This window comes from Schistocerca piceifrons, chromosome 5 (assembly GCF_021461385.2).
Source record: "Schistocerca piceifrons isolate TAMUIC-IGC-003096 chromosome 5, iqSchPice1.1, whole genome shotgun sequence".
Taxonomy (NCBI): Eukaryota; Metazoa; Arthropoda; class Insecta; order Orthoptera; family Acrididae; genus Schistocerca; species Schistocerca piceifrons.
In genome coordinates this window covers 117,409,722-117,426,112 of record NC_060142.1, presented here as the reverse complement: position 1 = coordinate 117,426,112, position 16,391 = coordinate 117,409,722, and positions in this window count along the sequence as shown.

Sequence of the window (16,391 nt, the reverse complement as noted above, 5' to 3'; positions counted from 1 at the left end):
CCCTCTGCCTCGCACGCACGCCCTCCCCCCCCCCCCCCCCCACCTCCCCTGCCCTTCCACACACACACACACACACACACACACTCTGTGGTCTGTCCCGCCACGCCAGCCGACAGCGTGGCGGCCTCGCCACGGTGGGAATGTACCGTACATAGGCGCAGCAGACGGCGCGGCGGACAGGTTCAGTGTAGGGGGGCTTTGTGCGCGGCTGGGGTCAACAGCCGGCGGCAGGCCACGGGGAACAGCGGGCAGCGAGCCGGCCCAAGGACGGCTTTGTTTTGTGTGTCTGCACCTGGCCAGCGCGGCCCGCCCCGCTCCAAGGACGCCTTTGTTTTGACGGCGGCGGGAGCGCCGGTGCTGCGCCCTCGCGGTCACTCGCTCACTCACCACTCTCGTCGTTCGCCTTTCGCTGCAGGGATGTGCAAGCACGGTGGGTGGTGGGGTTATATGCAGCACTAAAGAGCAGAGTACTACGTGACGCTCCAGCCTAAAAGGGATGTTACACGACGATCCGCCGCGAACGGCACCGGTCTAGCGCGACAGTCCCCTACCGGTAGAACTGGTGAAACTACAAAAGTAAGCAGACGCATTACAGCACTAGAATAGAGAGCAGTTGTAAACTGTTGTCAATCTGCGCATGCGCACTAGGCAGCGACAACTCATGCGTAGAAGAATGCTTTCTGCTTGTTATTTGGTTATTGTTAGGTGTCAGTGGCTAGTGCCTTATTTCAGATTTTCATGTTGGAAATATTCCGCATTTTCTCAGTAAGTATTTTTTTATAAAAGCACATTTGTTTGTGGCCGGTAGACTTTATTTTATACCAGCTGTTTGTGAAAGCATTTTTTCTACTGATTGTTTCCTAAAATAAACAGAGCAAAAAGTCGATAAACTTCTTAATTCAGGCGTACAGCGAGGAAAGGCGTATGTATGAAACGCTGTATCATAATAAGGTACGTCACCAATCGTTTATTTCTGTGAGTAATATGCTTATAACGTTACACGGTGATTTTCGGTTTCTGTCGTAATGCCTTAGCTTACGAAAGTTCATGTTTGATTTGATTGCATCTCTTGCATTATTTCAGCACGCCAGGGAAGAGAAACCGGCAGTGAAGGCTAGAGAATTCGTGCAGTTTCGCCCAGTGCGTTAGACGAGGAATGCAAAACTCTTGACAGGCACACACATATATATATATATATGTATATATATATACACCAAACACGGAAAAATAACACTGGTCCTTTAAAGTGTTGCAAATTGCAGTGCGTACATCGGCGCCAACTTTTGAAATGGTGGGCTGTCGCGATTCAGTGGCTGAAAGCCAGCTCTTTAAAAGATTCCCCAGTCGCCGGGAAACGTAACGTTACAGCCAGCCTGCAACATAGCAGAGCATTTACCGGTATTTTATCAGATGTAGGCTGGTGTGATTACAAAACGTATAAACATATGATTTAATTCTTACTTTCGGAAAGCTGAAATGATCTCCCTCATGACTGTGTCACACTTGCTCATTCCATATTCTATCATAGACAGCAGCTTCTCGAAACAGGCCATGTCCATCCTCACGAAGTTCCGAAATTCTTGCGGATCTTCGGTTCTCAGTTCTTTCATAAGCAAGCAACACAGAGGGGTCCAAAAAATGTATCCACTGTTTAAAAGTCCATAACTGGCAAACTAATTGACGGAGTTGTCTCATCTTTGCTAGTGTAATAGTCTGTAGTTCCGGCAATCGCCACACAAGCGTTGTATTGCGTTGTTTTGTTTTATCAGATGACAGTCGTCAGATAGTCAGTGTTTTGTTCTTAGTTACACCTAGTTACTCGAGTAAACATGGCTGGCGTAAGGCTTACATTCGATGAAAGGAGGCCAGTTTTGAAGTGGTATTTTAAGTACGAAAACATCGATGAGGTTCAACGGCAATGGCGAAATGAGTATCAAACAGAGCCACCGACACGTTTAACGATTCGTCGCATTCGAGACAAATTTGAAGCCGAAGGCTGTGTTAAAGATGTACACAAACAACGATCTGGACGACCTGCAACAGTAACAAGTCCAGCTAACTCCCGTCGTGTGTTACAACAATTCACTCGCTCACCACAGAAGTCTGTGGGACAGTGTGCCCGTGAAACTGGAGTGAGTCGCTCAAGTGTTCAGTGAAGTGGTACATCCCACGACTGCTACGCTCAATGAACGAGGACGACCCAGATCGTAGAATGGAGTACTGCGAGTGGTTTACTAACATGGTGCGCAACGATGAAGAGTTTGCAGAGATGATTGTGTGGTCTGATGAGGCACAATTCAAACTCAATGATACAGTAAATCGCCACAATTGCATCCACTGGGGCACTGAAAATCCGAACGTCCGTGTAGACAAAGCCGTGAATTTGCCAGGAGTAAATGTGTGGTGTGGGTTGTCTTACCGGGGCTTGATTGGGCCATTCTTCTTTGACGCCACAGCTAGCGGTGAGGTGTACCTTCAGAAGCTTCAGACATCCATTTTACCTGCCATCCGAGATTTGTGTGGAGACGGAAGAGTTTACTTTCAACAAGATGGTGCCCCAGCTCACTACCAAAATCGTGTTAGGGCTATCACGACGAAAATCTACCAGGAAGATGGATAGGCTGTAGAGGTGCTGTGGAGTATCCAACACGTTCCCCAGACCTAACTCCTCTGCACTTTCACCTGTGGGTAACACTAAAGGACGTCGTTTATCGACAAAAGCCACGAACATTGGATGAACTTCGAGAATCCATCGTACATTCATGTGCAAACATCCAGCTGAATACGTTGCAGTCAGTATTTCGTGCTGCAGTTCGGCGGCATCGTTTGTGTGTGGATGTTAATGGTGACCATTTCGAACACCTACAATGATATCTTTAAGTTGGACTTAAGCTACACTTTCACCAAAAATTAGACAACTCCGTCAATTAGTTTGCAAGTTATGGACTTTAACAGTGGATGCATTTTTTTTTTTTTTTACCCCTCTGCATATTCCCCTGCCCTCGTCCCTTCTTTTCAGTCAGGTTCGAACCTGACAGTTTCTGGCTTTTCGTTTTTGTCGTCGTTCTAATCCAATCCGAAGATTTACTGTCACTGCCAGGGCAACAACTCCAAAAACAAGTGTGTCGTCCATGTGCAAAATGCTGTATAAATGTATATCCACGTAACCAAGTGTCGTAATATAAAACTGTTGAGTCTTTAATTCAGATCAGTAGTAACATGCAATTACTTGATTAAAAACAATTTCTTATGAAACAGGAACCTTTAGCTTACAGAAATAATTTGAGCGAATGATGTTCAAATATACCACACGTTCGCCCTTGTGTTTCACGCGGTAGAATCAGAGACTTTTCAAGAGATGAGACAGTTCTTTTTGCGTTTCGCGCGTTGTTACCTTCTACTTCCCACGTGCGCCAGATGTATCCGACATGGATGGTATAATAAGCCGACGCTTGGAGCCGCTGGTGCATAGCTGTACGGTTTAGGCTCATCTTGTAATAAGGGCTTAAGACTCCTGTAACCTGAGCTGAACTGTCCGCCACGTTTCCGCTAAAGTAAAGGACATTCATACTTGTTTACGATACGCGTGGAGATTGCTAATTAAATGTACTGGAGAATTCGTCGTAAATATGGTTGGCTGCTCGGCTGTGAAAATCACTAACTGCTGCAAAAATGGTTTTTGCTTGTTTAGATTTTCCAGTGACCCTGAATTAAGAAAACGATGGGGCATAGACTGCTGGCGAGACAATTGAGAACCACTTGGCGCTCAGTTGTGTATTGTATATATACGTTAATAAAAGTAGTTATAAACATGAAAGCACGTCTTCTCTGTCGAAATCTGTACTGAAGCAGTTTGTCTTAAAATTTTTCGGTTCGTGGGCCATTTTCACAACTGGCAAGGTGGAGAGGAATGTTTTTGATGTATTTATGTCTTATCATAATATACATACATACACAAACTAAATAAAATTGATCCCCATTTATTATGTAGCTACGGTAGAAAGAGTGATAATTCAGATATTTTTAGAGCGGATTGGTTATTGTGAGGGAACCTGCACGAGTGACATAACCTTAGAAGAAAAAAGTTTTTGCTACAATTCAATAAGCAACAAATGTGTCATGAATTACACAGAATGAATACTGGTTAAATGCTACATGAAACTATAATACTAAAAAATTCTTTTTACTGTAAGATGAAACTATACTTTCCCCCACCTCTGAACAATAAAAATGCAGCATTTCTTAAAGTACCTCCTTTTGACTTAAACACCCCTGTTACAAGTGGCTATATACAAGCCAACCTAATAAATAGCCACAGGTTGTTACAGCATAACAGCCATAATAGAAGACATTGGTACCTAGTTCTTAACTCCTTACATTTAATAGTTAGAACTACCACGCAAGTTCCAAGCATACGTTTCTATAGCCATATAATATTTCAAATTTTCTGTTATTGAAAAGGGCATTCTGAATATCTCTGTAAACATTAATTATTTTTTAGCTCACAACATTTGTGCAATATATTTCATAAGAAATATCGTAAAAAGTTGCATGAATAGGTTAACCAGCCGCTAGATAAAAACATTGCTGAAATCCTCAGGGATGGGGAAGACCTGGTGGACGATTCAGCCTGTTATTATAGGGGCTCTAGTCCAACCAACAGTGTCTCTTTGCGCTGCTGCCTTCCTACTTGCACTTTTATAGAGTTGTACGACGGTAGGGCAACTCATTGATACCGATTTCGATATCATCATTCACGTCTAAACATCGATGTCCTGTAGTATAATCGAACACGAAACATTGATGTTAATTTATCGAACGTAGTTAAAAGCTATAAATAATATCATTATGTTGATACTTATTACTTTAGACCTGTTTAATCACAACTCTGTTAAACAGTTTTTTCTTGCCATATGCGCTTCGCCTTCAGGCGTTTTTTCCACGCGCATTTCTGCCAGAATTCACGCAACACGCGCGGCCACATGGCCGCCTCTCACGCGGCGTGAAGCCCGGCGAAACGCCAGTAGTGCTTTGGTGCAAGCTGTGACAACATCTACTGTGCGCAGTTTAGTATCAACTATGAGCGGAAGTACATTAAACAAGAACGCGGTTCTTGCGGTATGTGCTGCGTTAGTTGTACGAGGGCAGTTCAATAAGTAATGCAACACATTTTTTTTTCTGAAACAGGCGTTGTTTTATTCAGCATTGAAATACACCAGGTTATTCCCCAATCTTTTAGCTACACAACACTATTTTTCAACGTAATCTCCATTCAATGCTACGGCCTTACGCCACCTTGAAATGAGGGCCTGTATGCCTGCACGGTACCATTCCACTGGTCGATGTCGGAGCCAACGTCGTACTGCATCAATAACTTCTTCATCATCCGCGTAGTGCCTCCCACGGATTGCGTCCTTCATTGGGCCAAACATATGGAAATCCGACGGTGCGAGATCGGGGCTGTAGGGTGCATGAGGAAGAACAGTCCACTGAAGTTTTGTGAGCTCCTCTCGGGCGCGAAGACTTGTGTGAGGTCTTGCGTTGTCATGAAGAAGGAGAAGTTCGTTCAGATTTTTGTGCCTACGAACACGCTGAAGTCGTTTCTTCAATTTCTGAAGAGTAGCACAATACACTTCAGAGTTGATCGTTTGACCATGGGGAAGGACATCGAACAGAATAACCCCTTCAGCGTCCCAGAAGACTGTAACCATGACTTTACCGGCTGAGGGTATGGCTTTAAACTTTTTCTCGGTAGGGGAGTGGGTGTGGCGCCACTCCATTGATTGCCGTTTTGTTTCAGGTTCGAAGTGATGAACCCATGTTTCATCGCCTGTAACAATCTTTGACGAGAAATTGTCACCCTCAGCCACATGATGAGCAAGCAATTCCGCACAGATGGTTCTCCTTTGCTCTTTATGGTGTTCGGTTAGACAACGAGGGACCCAGCGGGAACAAACCTTTGAATATCCCAACTGGTGAACAATTGTGACAGCACTACCAACAGAGATGTCAAGTTGAGCACTGAGTTGTTTGATGGTGATCCGTCGATCATCTCGAACGAGTGTGTTCGCACGCTCCGCCATTGCAGGAGTCACAGCTGTGCACGGCCGGCCCGCACGCGGGAGATCAGACAGTCTTGCTTGACCTTGCGGCTATGATGACACACGCTTTGCCCAACGACTCACCGTGCTTTTGTCCACTGCCAGATCACCGTAGACATTCTGCAAGCGCCTATGAATATCTGAGATGCCCTGGTTTTCCGCCAAAAGAAACTCGATCACTGCCCGTTGTTTGCAACGCACATCCGTTACAGGCGCCATTTTAACAGCTCCGTACAGCGCTGCCACCTGTCGGAAGTCAATGAAACTATACGAGACGAAGCGGGAATGTTTGAAAATATTCCACAAGAAATTTCCGGTTTTTTCAACCAAAATTGGCCGAGAAAAGAAATGTGTTGCATTACTTATTGAACTGCCCTCGTACATAGGCGTCGGAAACGACGGCAGGAAAAAAAAAATACTGGATTCATCTCATATTAAAAGCTACCAACTAAAGGAAAGTTCGTGCTTCTACACAACAAACTGAAGGCAAATCCAGACAACTTATTTGAATACTACAGGATGTCGGTTAACTCATTTGAAATGCTTCTGAATATGATTGGAGCGAATTTTATAACTACAAAAAGTATTTTTCTATTGTATTGGTGGCCATAGTAGACAGCAAATATTGGTTCAGATTCATAGATGTAGGGGCATCTGGTCATCAAGGAGACTCCAATATATTCAAAGCAACTGAATTGGGTAAAAAACTTTACCAACAAGGCTTGAATTTGCCAGAAGCTGCGCCACTTCCGAATGATCCTTGTGGACTGAAAATTCCTCATGTGTTTGTGGCTGATGAGGCTTTTGCGATGAGTGACCATTTAATGAGACCATATCCCGCAAAAAACCTTACGAATAAACAAAAAGTGTTTATGTTGTGACTTGGCAAGACAGCCAAGCCACTATGAGGTAGCCGAAAGGCACGCGGTTAAGCTCACGCAGGCTGGCGTGAGGTCTAGAACAGTTAAAGGAGTTGAGTCTGGTAAAAAAAGTACTTAGCTTCTGGAATACTTAACTTTAATCCATAATTTGGTAAACATCGGTCTGACGGTACATGCATCACAAGATAAATAGCAAATGATAATGGCGCCTTGCTAGGTCGTAGCAAATGACGTAGCTGAAGGCTATGCTAACTATCGTCTCGGCAAATGAGAGCGTAATTTGTCAGTGAACCATCGCCAGCAAAGTCGGCTGTACAACTGGGGCTAGTGCTAGGAAGTCTCTCTAGACCTGCCGTGTGGTGGCGCTCGGTCTGCAATCACTGATAGTGGCGACACGCGGGTCCGACGTATACTACCGGACCGCGGGCGATTTAAAGGCTACCACCTAGCAAGTGTGGTGTCTGGCGGTGACACCACAGTTTAACTACAGACTGTCACGAGCACGACGTTATGTGGAATGTGCATTTGGCATTTTTTCCAATAAATTTCCATCGTCCAGTCGATGTTAACGTGGATGTGGCAGATACTATTGTTCAAGCATGTTGTGTACTTCACAAGTTTGTGAGACAACATGATGGTTACAATTTTGAAGACACACTGACTTGCACAATGGAAAGTATTCCGGCACATGGGACAAAAGGAACGGTCAGTGGCAAAAGTATCAGAGATCATTTTGCTGATTACTTCTGTTCCCCTCAAGGATCTGTACAATGGCTAGATCATTATGCAAACTTCTTCGGATGAAGACTAATTTTTGTCCATCCTGATTTAGGTTATCCGTGATTTCCCTAAATCGTTTCGGGCAAATGCCGGGATGCTTCCTTTGAAATGGCACGGCCGATTTCCTTCCCAATCCTTCCCTAAACCGGGCTTACGCTCCATCTCTAATGACCTCGTTGTCCACGGGACGTTAAACACTAACCACCACCACCACTAATTTTTGTATTGGCTTGTTAACATTTTATTCATGTATAAATTTCACTGTACACTGTTTATAGCAGTTAATAAAATATTTACTGTCTGTAATTATCTAGATCTGATTTTTGCTTGTTATCCATTCCATCCCATTTTTCTCCCAGAACGGCCGCTGTAACTGCTCGCCAGGATTCTCTTTTTCTTTAATTTTGTATTCCGGATCCCTTATATTGTACAGCCATGGATGTTTCTGCACTTCCATAATAATGATTTCACTATCCAGACGCCCCATTCTGGCACTTTATAAAATACAAGAAGATTGCTGCAATGACAACGAAGCGATGACGGCCAAGTCTGTCCGTAAACTGATCAGCGAGCTGCCGAGCAGAGTTGCAAACCATAGAAATTTTTTCCTCGTACATAAACAACTAAAATCTCGTACTTTGGCTTTCAAACCACGTACATTTATCATGCATTTGACATGTTATAAAACCAAAAATGAGACATGTGTGGCTACTTCATTATGAAATACCTACTTTTTATAATATCGCACCATTGTTAGACCTATTGAAATAATACCGCTCCACGAATTGTTGCATATGTTGGCATCGCTACGATTTCAGTTCGGTAATTGTCGGTAAGTGTCGGAGGAAAGGGCTGAGGTTTCCGGACTCTGCCGCAGCGCGTCTTCTGCGCGTGTGGCCAGCGCCCAGCGTGAAAAACACGCAGAACGAATGCATCCGAGAGCGTTCGCTCAGCGTTTACGCCGAAGTTTGCGGGCCCGCGGCGTGCGAAAACGCCTCGTGTGGCCAGCCCCATTCAACACGCAGTGGTCTGTAATGTCGGCGTGAACGCCGGCAGAAACGCGCGTGAAAAAAACGCTCGTGTGGCCGTAGCCTCATTATTTGCAAGGCATCTTAAGTGACCTGAAATACACATTATTGGTGCTTAAACTATTTTGCATTAATGATGTCAAATTAAACACGTTTCAGCCGTAAATTTTCAGCATTATTTTATTAGGCAACCAGTTGCGGCGTTTTATTACGCTATCTTCAGGCACCTGACCGACGTGTAGGAATAATCTACCTCGCGTGTGATCGAAGCAGGGGCCAGCAATACTTGCTACAGTGACCACTTCAGACATCACCCGCTTTACATTTTGGGCTTATACATTGAGGTTAACCTATTACCTGGGTCGCCTGAGGATCGAACTCCGCACTTTTGTATCTGCACTCAAGCTCATCGCTTTCCTGTATCATCCCAACTTGATACACTTCTCGTGATTATAAACGCTATTGTATTCTCACAGAAAACGCTTGTGTGTCACCAATTCAGATTGGAACCTTGCAAACTAGCGGTAATGCACGGATTGACTAATTCAAATATTGTTGAAGCTTCCTGGCAGATAAAAACTGCGTGCCGGACCGAGACTCGAACTCGAGACCTTCGCCTTTCGCGAGCAAGTGCTGTACCAACTGAGCTACCCAAGCACGACTCACGACCCGCCCTCACAGCTTCAATTCTACCAATATCTCGTCACATTACATCATCCTGGAAACATCCCCCAGGCCGTGGCTAAGCCATATCTCCGCAATATCCTTTCTTCCAGGAGTGCTAGTTCTGCAAAGTTCGCAGAAGAGCTTCTGTGAAGTTTGGAAGGTAGGAGACGAGGTACTGGCAGAAGTAAAGCTGTGAGGACAGGGCGTGAGTCGTGCTTGGGTAGCTTAGATGGCAGAGAACTTGCCCGCGAAAGGCAAAGGTCCCGAGTTCGAGTCTCGGTCCGGCACACAGTTTTAATCTGCCAGGAAGTTTCATATCAGCGCACACTCCGCTGCAGAGTGAAAATTTCATTATCAAATATTGTTGCTCGGCACGTTTACTGCAAACTGGCTGTTTTGATGGGGATGTTACTATTAAAGAGATTTCTCCTGATGGAGAGAGGTTACATCTATCAGGATGCTTTACCTCGCAGGACGGAGGTTTTATGTATTTCTAAATAAATTTTCTATCGTTTTATCTACCCATTGAGTTTACATCAGTTGCAGTAAACGAGCAGTAAGCGTCAATTTTTACCGCAAGTATGAAGGAAAAATCAAGTCACCAGCACAACGCCCCACGCTTGGAGGTCGTCAAGACAATTGATGCGGACTGGACTGTTCACATTCGTAGTCAGGCTTGTCGCATTTCATTCGAGTGCCGGCTTTGTGATTCAGATGCGCTCGCGAACAGTCTGTTGGGGCCGACACACATGTTGAGTTCTCACTCTCCCTGTCCTTGGCTAGCGGACAGGCGGTTTTCTACATCTACATTTACGTGGTTACTCAGCAATTCACACTTAAGTGCCTGGCAGAGGGTTCATCGAACCATTTTCATACTAATTCTCTACCATTCCATTCTCGACTGGCGCGTGGAAAAAGGAACACCTAAATGTTTCCGTTCGAGCTCTGATTTCTCTTATTTTATTATGATGATCGTTTCTCCCTACGTAGGTGAGTGTCAACAAAATATTTTCCCATTCGGGAGAGAAAGTTGGTGATTGAAATTTCGTAAATAGGTCTCGCCGCAAAGAAGGCCGCCTTTGTTTCAGTGACTGCCACCCAAAATCGCGTATCATATCAGTGACACTCTCACCCCTACTGCGCGATAACACGAAACGAGCTGCTCTTCTTTGCACATTTTCGATGTCCTCCGTCATTCCTATCTGGTAAGGATCCCACACCGCCGGCCGCTGTGGCCGAGCGGTTCTAGGCGCTTTAGTCCGGAATCGCGCTGCTGCTACGGTCGCAGGTTCGAATCCTTCCTCGGGCATGGATGTGTGTGCTGTCCTTATGTTATTTAGGTTTAAGTAGTTGTATAGGGGACTGATGACCTCAGATGCTAAGTCCCACAGTGCTGAGAACCATTTTTTTGATCGCACACCGCGCAGCTATATTCCAGCAGAGGACGTACAAGTATCATGTAGGCTGTCTCTTTAGTGGGTTTGTCGCATCTTCTAAGTGTTCTGCCAACAAAGCGCAGTCTGTGTTTCGCCTTCGCCACAATATTATCTATGTGGTCTTTACAATTTAAGTTGCTCGTAATTGTAATTCCTAGGTATTTAGTCGAACTGACAGCCCTTAGATTTGTGCGATTTATCGTATACCTAAAATCTATCGTATTTCTTTTAGTTCCCATGTGGATGGCATCGTACTTTTTTTGTTTAGTGCCAATTGCCACTTTTCGCACCATACAGAAATTCTAGATCATTTTGTGATTGGAATTGATCGTCTGATGATTTTACTAGACGGTAAATTACAACGTCATTTGCAAACAATCTTAGGGGGCTGCTCAGATTATCACCTAGATCATTTTTGTAAATCAGTAACAGCAGAGGACCTATGACACTGCCTTGCGGAACGCCAGATATCACTTCCGTACTGCCCGATGATTTACCATCTATCACTACGAACTGTGACCTCTCTGAGAGGAAATCACGAATCCAGTCACACAACTGAGACGATACTCCATACGCACGCAATTTGATTAATAGTCGCCTGTGAGGAACGGTATCAAAAGCCTTCTGGAAACGTAGGAATATTGACTCGATCTGAGATCCCTTGTCGCCAGCACTCATGGGAATAAAGAGCTAGCTGCGTTGCACAAGAACGATATTTTCTGTATCCCAGTTGGTTATGTGTCAATAAGTCATTTTCTATCTAGCGTAAGGAGGGCGGAGGGTTACGCACACACACCACAAGCAACTTGCAGACCTTCGACCACAGACACCAACAGACGAGGGATGATGTCACTTTCAAGGCCCCAGCATCTCTACAGCTATTATTAGCACGGATAAACAGTCGTGGTGTCATATTGTGCTCATGGCTGCGCATTTTGTCAAGACAAATAACTCTATATTTCACGTGTAGGCCTACGTGTGATCATTAGCGTTTCCTAGAAACTGCTAACTTTTTGATTCTACTTATTTTTAAACGCCGAAAAGGTCTGTCATATACCTTATGGTTGTAAGTGGTACGTGTGTTACAATCAGGAATGTATGTCTGCTTACAGACTCCCATCCGTGATTTAGAAGAAAAGTCGATTTTGCATAAGAAGGAAAGCTCTCAAACGCTTGGAGCTACTATATTAAGGCTTGTTTCCATTAAATACAAACTTCAGCCTAAATTTTATAGTACTTTTTGAATCATAATAAACAAAGCTTTTACTTCAGCGTATTAAATTTTACAGACATTCTGCTGCATTTGACGTCCGCTGGATAGCGGCTGTTTATACCATAAATAAGCTTTAAAAATTTAATGCTTTGGGTCTCATGGGGGAAACGAACAGTATAATTACGTCAAATGCGATGAAGAGAACAGGTACGGCCGCATCACAGGTTTTTTTGTTGACGCCGATTAGTGTGCCTGTGAAAATGGTTCAAATGGGACTTAACACCTGAGGTCCTCAGTCCCCTAGGCTTAGAACTACTTAAACCTAACTAACCTAAGGACATCACACACATCCATGCCCGAGGCAGGATTCGAACTTGCGACCGTAGCAGCAGCTCGGTTCCGGACTGAAGCGCCTAGAACCGCTCCTCCATAGCGGCCGGCGTGCCCGTGAAGGCTGAGTATTATTTGCAGATTAATAAGAAATGTTTTCTCGGCGTAAGGCGCTATAATTGCCCAGTTATTATTTCTAACGCTCTGGACAATCTACATCCACATCTACATTTATACTCCGCAAGCCACCCAGCGGTGTGTGGCGGAGGGCACTTCACGTGCCACTGTCATTACCTCCCTTTCCTGTTCCAGTCGCGTATGGTTCGCGGGAAGAACGACTGCCGGAAAGCCTCCGTGCGCGCTCGAATCTCTCTAATTTTACATTCGTGATCTCCTCGGGAGGTATAAGTAGGGGGAAGCAATATAATCGATACCTCATCCAGAAACGCACCCTCTCGAAACCTGGACAGCAAGCTACACCGCGATGCAGAGCGCCTCTCTTCCAGAGTCTGCCACTTGAGTTTGCTATACATCTCCGTAACGCTATCACGCTTACCAAATACCCCTGTGACGAAACGCGCCGCTCTTCTTTGGATCTTCTCTACCTCCTCTGTGAACCCGACCTGGTACGGATCCCACACTGATGAGCAATACTCAAGTATAGGTCGAACGAGTGTTTTGTAAGCCACCTCCTTTGTTGATGGACTACACTTTCGAAGGACTCTCCCAATGAATCTCAACCTGGCACCCGCCTCACGAACAACATACTCTTTCTAAAGCGTGCATGACATAATTCGTAATAAACAAATATTAAGAGAAAAGTAGCCACCGATTTATCATTTAGAAACCAATAACTAGCTAAACATAGGATGTGCCTCAGCCGTTACGCTAAGTTCATCGCGAAGCAACTAGCACAAACAAAGTTCGTTCACAGTGTTGACATTAATTTATCATTAACAATAATTTGTTGCTACCGTTTGCACTTATGGAGGCTAAATTTAACACAGTAACTTAGCAGGAATTACATCGAGAAATAGCAGAAAAGAAAACAGGAATCAGAGTGGTCACCCGAGCTCTCTCAGCAGCGTTTTGCCAAATGTCACATTCTGTGTTGGACCTACGCCAAGCGTATAGGCAGCGTACTGTGTGCACAGTCTATTAGTATCTGTGGTCGAAGCTTCGACCCAAATACTCCTCAAACAAAACGTGACACTGCTTACGATCTAATCTTTTCGGTTGCAAGTCATCCTGCTATCTTCGTAGCCGAGGTCGAACGCAATATTATGCCAGAGGCGCGGGGGAGGGACACGCACTAGTCGAAAGAGCCGATGCCAACCCTGAGGAAAATTTTCACCGCGATTATTTGGCAGGCGAGGGGAGAAGAGTTGTTGACGTACAGTTCCTGACCCACAGGCCTGCGACTTTGTTCTGGGCTAAAGGCCAAAACTCTGCGCAGTAGTTGATGGAGTGAGGGGATCCACAAGCCACTGTACGGTCCATGGCGGAGGGTAATCGAACGTACGAGCCATAATTTCTCTCATCTTACCTTCGTGAACCTTACACGAAATGTACGTCGGCGGCGGCTGAATCGATCTCCAGCCCGCCCCAAATGCCGGTTCTCTAAATTTCCGCAACAGAGCGTATTCCTTCCAGCCATTCACATTTGAGTTCACGAAGTATCTCCGTAGTATTTGCGTGCTGATCGAACCCACCGATAACAAATCTAGCACCACGCCTCTGAATTGCTTCGATGTCTTCACGTAATCTAATCTGGATCCCAAAAACTTCGGAGCCCATACTACACACGACCGTACCATTGGAAGAGTGGGCTCCGACCGTTTAGACTGCTGTAAGCATTTTATATTTGCAAGAGAAAAGACGCGCGAAGAATACTCCTTTCTGGTTGTTCAGTTTTCTTTAAGGTCAATAGAAAAACATTAATCTCCCGCGTTATTCCGCGGTTTGCGTGACTAACCAAACAACAAATAACACACTTTAGAACTGTTTAGAACTGTACTTTTTCCCGAAATAAATATTTAACATTCTGATATTTTGTTTATACTTTACGTTATTAACTATTTTCATTTGCACTCGAATTAGCTTTCCTTTTACCATAAACTTGCTTAACATATTGTGATACAAAATTCCCTGTCGTCTGCATTCGCACTGTTCAAATGGCTCTGAGCACTATCGGACGTAATTGCTGTGGTCATCAGTCCCCTAGAACTTAGAACTACTTAAACCTAACTAACCTAAAGACATCACACACATCCATGCCCGAGGCAGGATTCGAACCTGCGACCGTTGCGGTCGCTCGGTTCCAGACTGTAGCGCCTAGAACCGCACGGCCACTCCGGCCAGCCTTTAAGCACAGGTGCGCATCTTAACCTTGAACCTTTCGACTTACAGCTGTCAAATTAAAAGTTACGTCATCTGTTTTGAGTAACTGAATCAGTCTTTTCATCATTTTAATAGGACAGACTGTGTCCATCGCGGTAGTAAACACCGCTGTTTCATCCGATAACGGGAGGGCTGCAGGTCCGGCCGTCTTGTAATCATTGTCATATTGTTTGCTGTTTTGCAATACAGCACTTCAGGTTTCTTTTGCAAAGATTAAAAGCTTATTCAGCCTCAGGTTTAAGGTCAAAATAATTTTGCAAATTTGTTCATTTTCTTAAAGAAAATTGTGTGGCTATATATATCGTTAAATAAACAGGTTGTGTGAAAAAAAAGTTGGTGGGTCCTCCCTTCCATGTTTTCCTTAATTCCAGTAAGTACCACGTATCACGGCAGGCAAAACTTTAAGCGTAATTTCTGTCATTCTTAACTTGATGCCAGCTGTGTAGCCCAGTGGAATACCAAACGCAAAGAAAGTAACTGAGATAATGTGATAGTAGATTTGTTTACCCTTGTACAAGACTCCACCGGATATACAGCTCTATGTCCTGTTCGATGAAGTATTTATTACCAATGACGAACCTCGTAAAATTTACTGGAGTAAAATATAAGTGCTATTTATTAACATCCTCACAATGAAAAGAAGGAAGTTTGTGTTTTTGTGTTATTTGCAATGGTAATATCTAATTAAGAACTTGTGAGATGTATCGAAATTCGCTGTTAACATAACAAATGAATGATGGTGAATATATTAAATGACAATGTAGTTGGTTAAGTATAAATAGCTGGACTGCTAGAAGCTAAAAATGCAGTATGTAATAAGAGACTCGATTGGGTAAAACTGAGTAACGAAAGCAAGTTTTAAATGCGGTTTCGGTTTAATTACTTGAGAATAAATGTTTTGGATGTATCACTTTTTCCCAACCTTTCATATTGTTACGTATGACTATAAACTAACACTTCTTATTGGTGACCGAATGAGTACGACATTACATTCTCGTCGGTAGTTCAGTTCCATGAAGGTAGCCGCCTGCAAATCTCAACTGTTCCGGGAATGCTTCAACGACACCATCAGATTCAACGTCCGTTCTATATCCTTTGCGTAAATATCGATCACTTTCATCCAAGGCGTCCCTTTGTTTACATATGCTGCGTGTATCATTTGTTGAATCAGATAGGTACTTGAAAACCTCTAATTTAACTTACTGTATACAGGATGCAGAAAAGAAATTAGATCCAAGTTTCGGGCAGTGTGTCTGAGAATTTATTTGTCGGGAGAGAAACTTGGAAATCATGGGTATTCGATACTGTTATTTCATTCAGTGATGGCCATCGTTGTAGATTAAAGGCCTTGAACGGGCTTGGCGTTGCTCCTGGTGTTAATAACATCAAACGTCTCCAGTTCCTAGACGGTGTGAGAATGCATGAGGCTCAATATACTGCTGAATTCAACAGCAAGAGAAGTAAGAAGAAGAAAGCCTCGAGGTGAAAAATTAAAATATGGGCCAGCTGCCGAGAATTCTTCCGGGTTGTATGGCAGTGGTCCATGGAACTCTTCT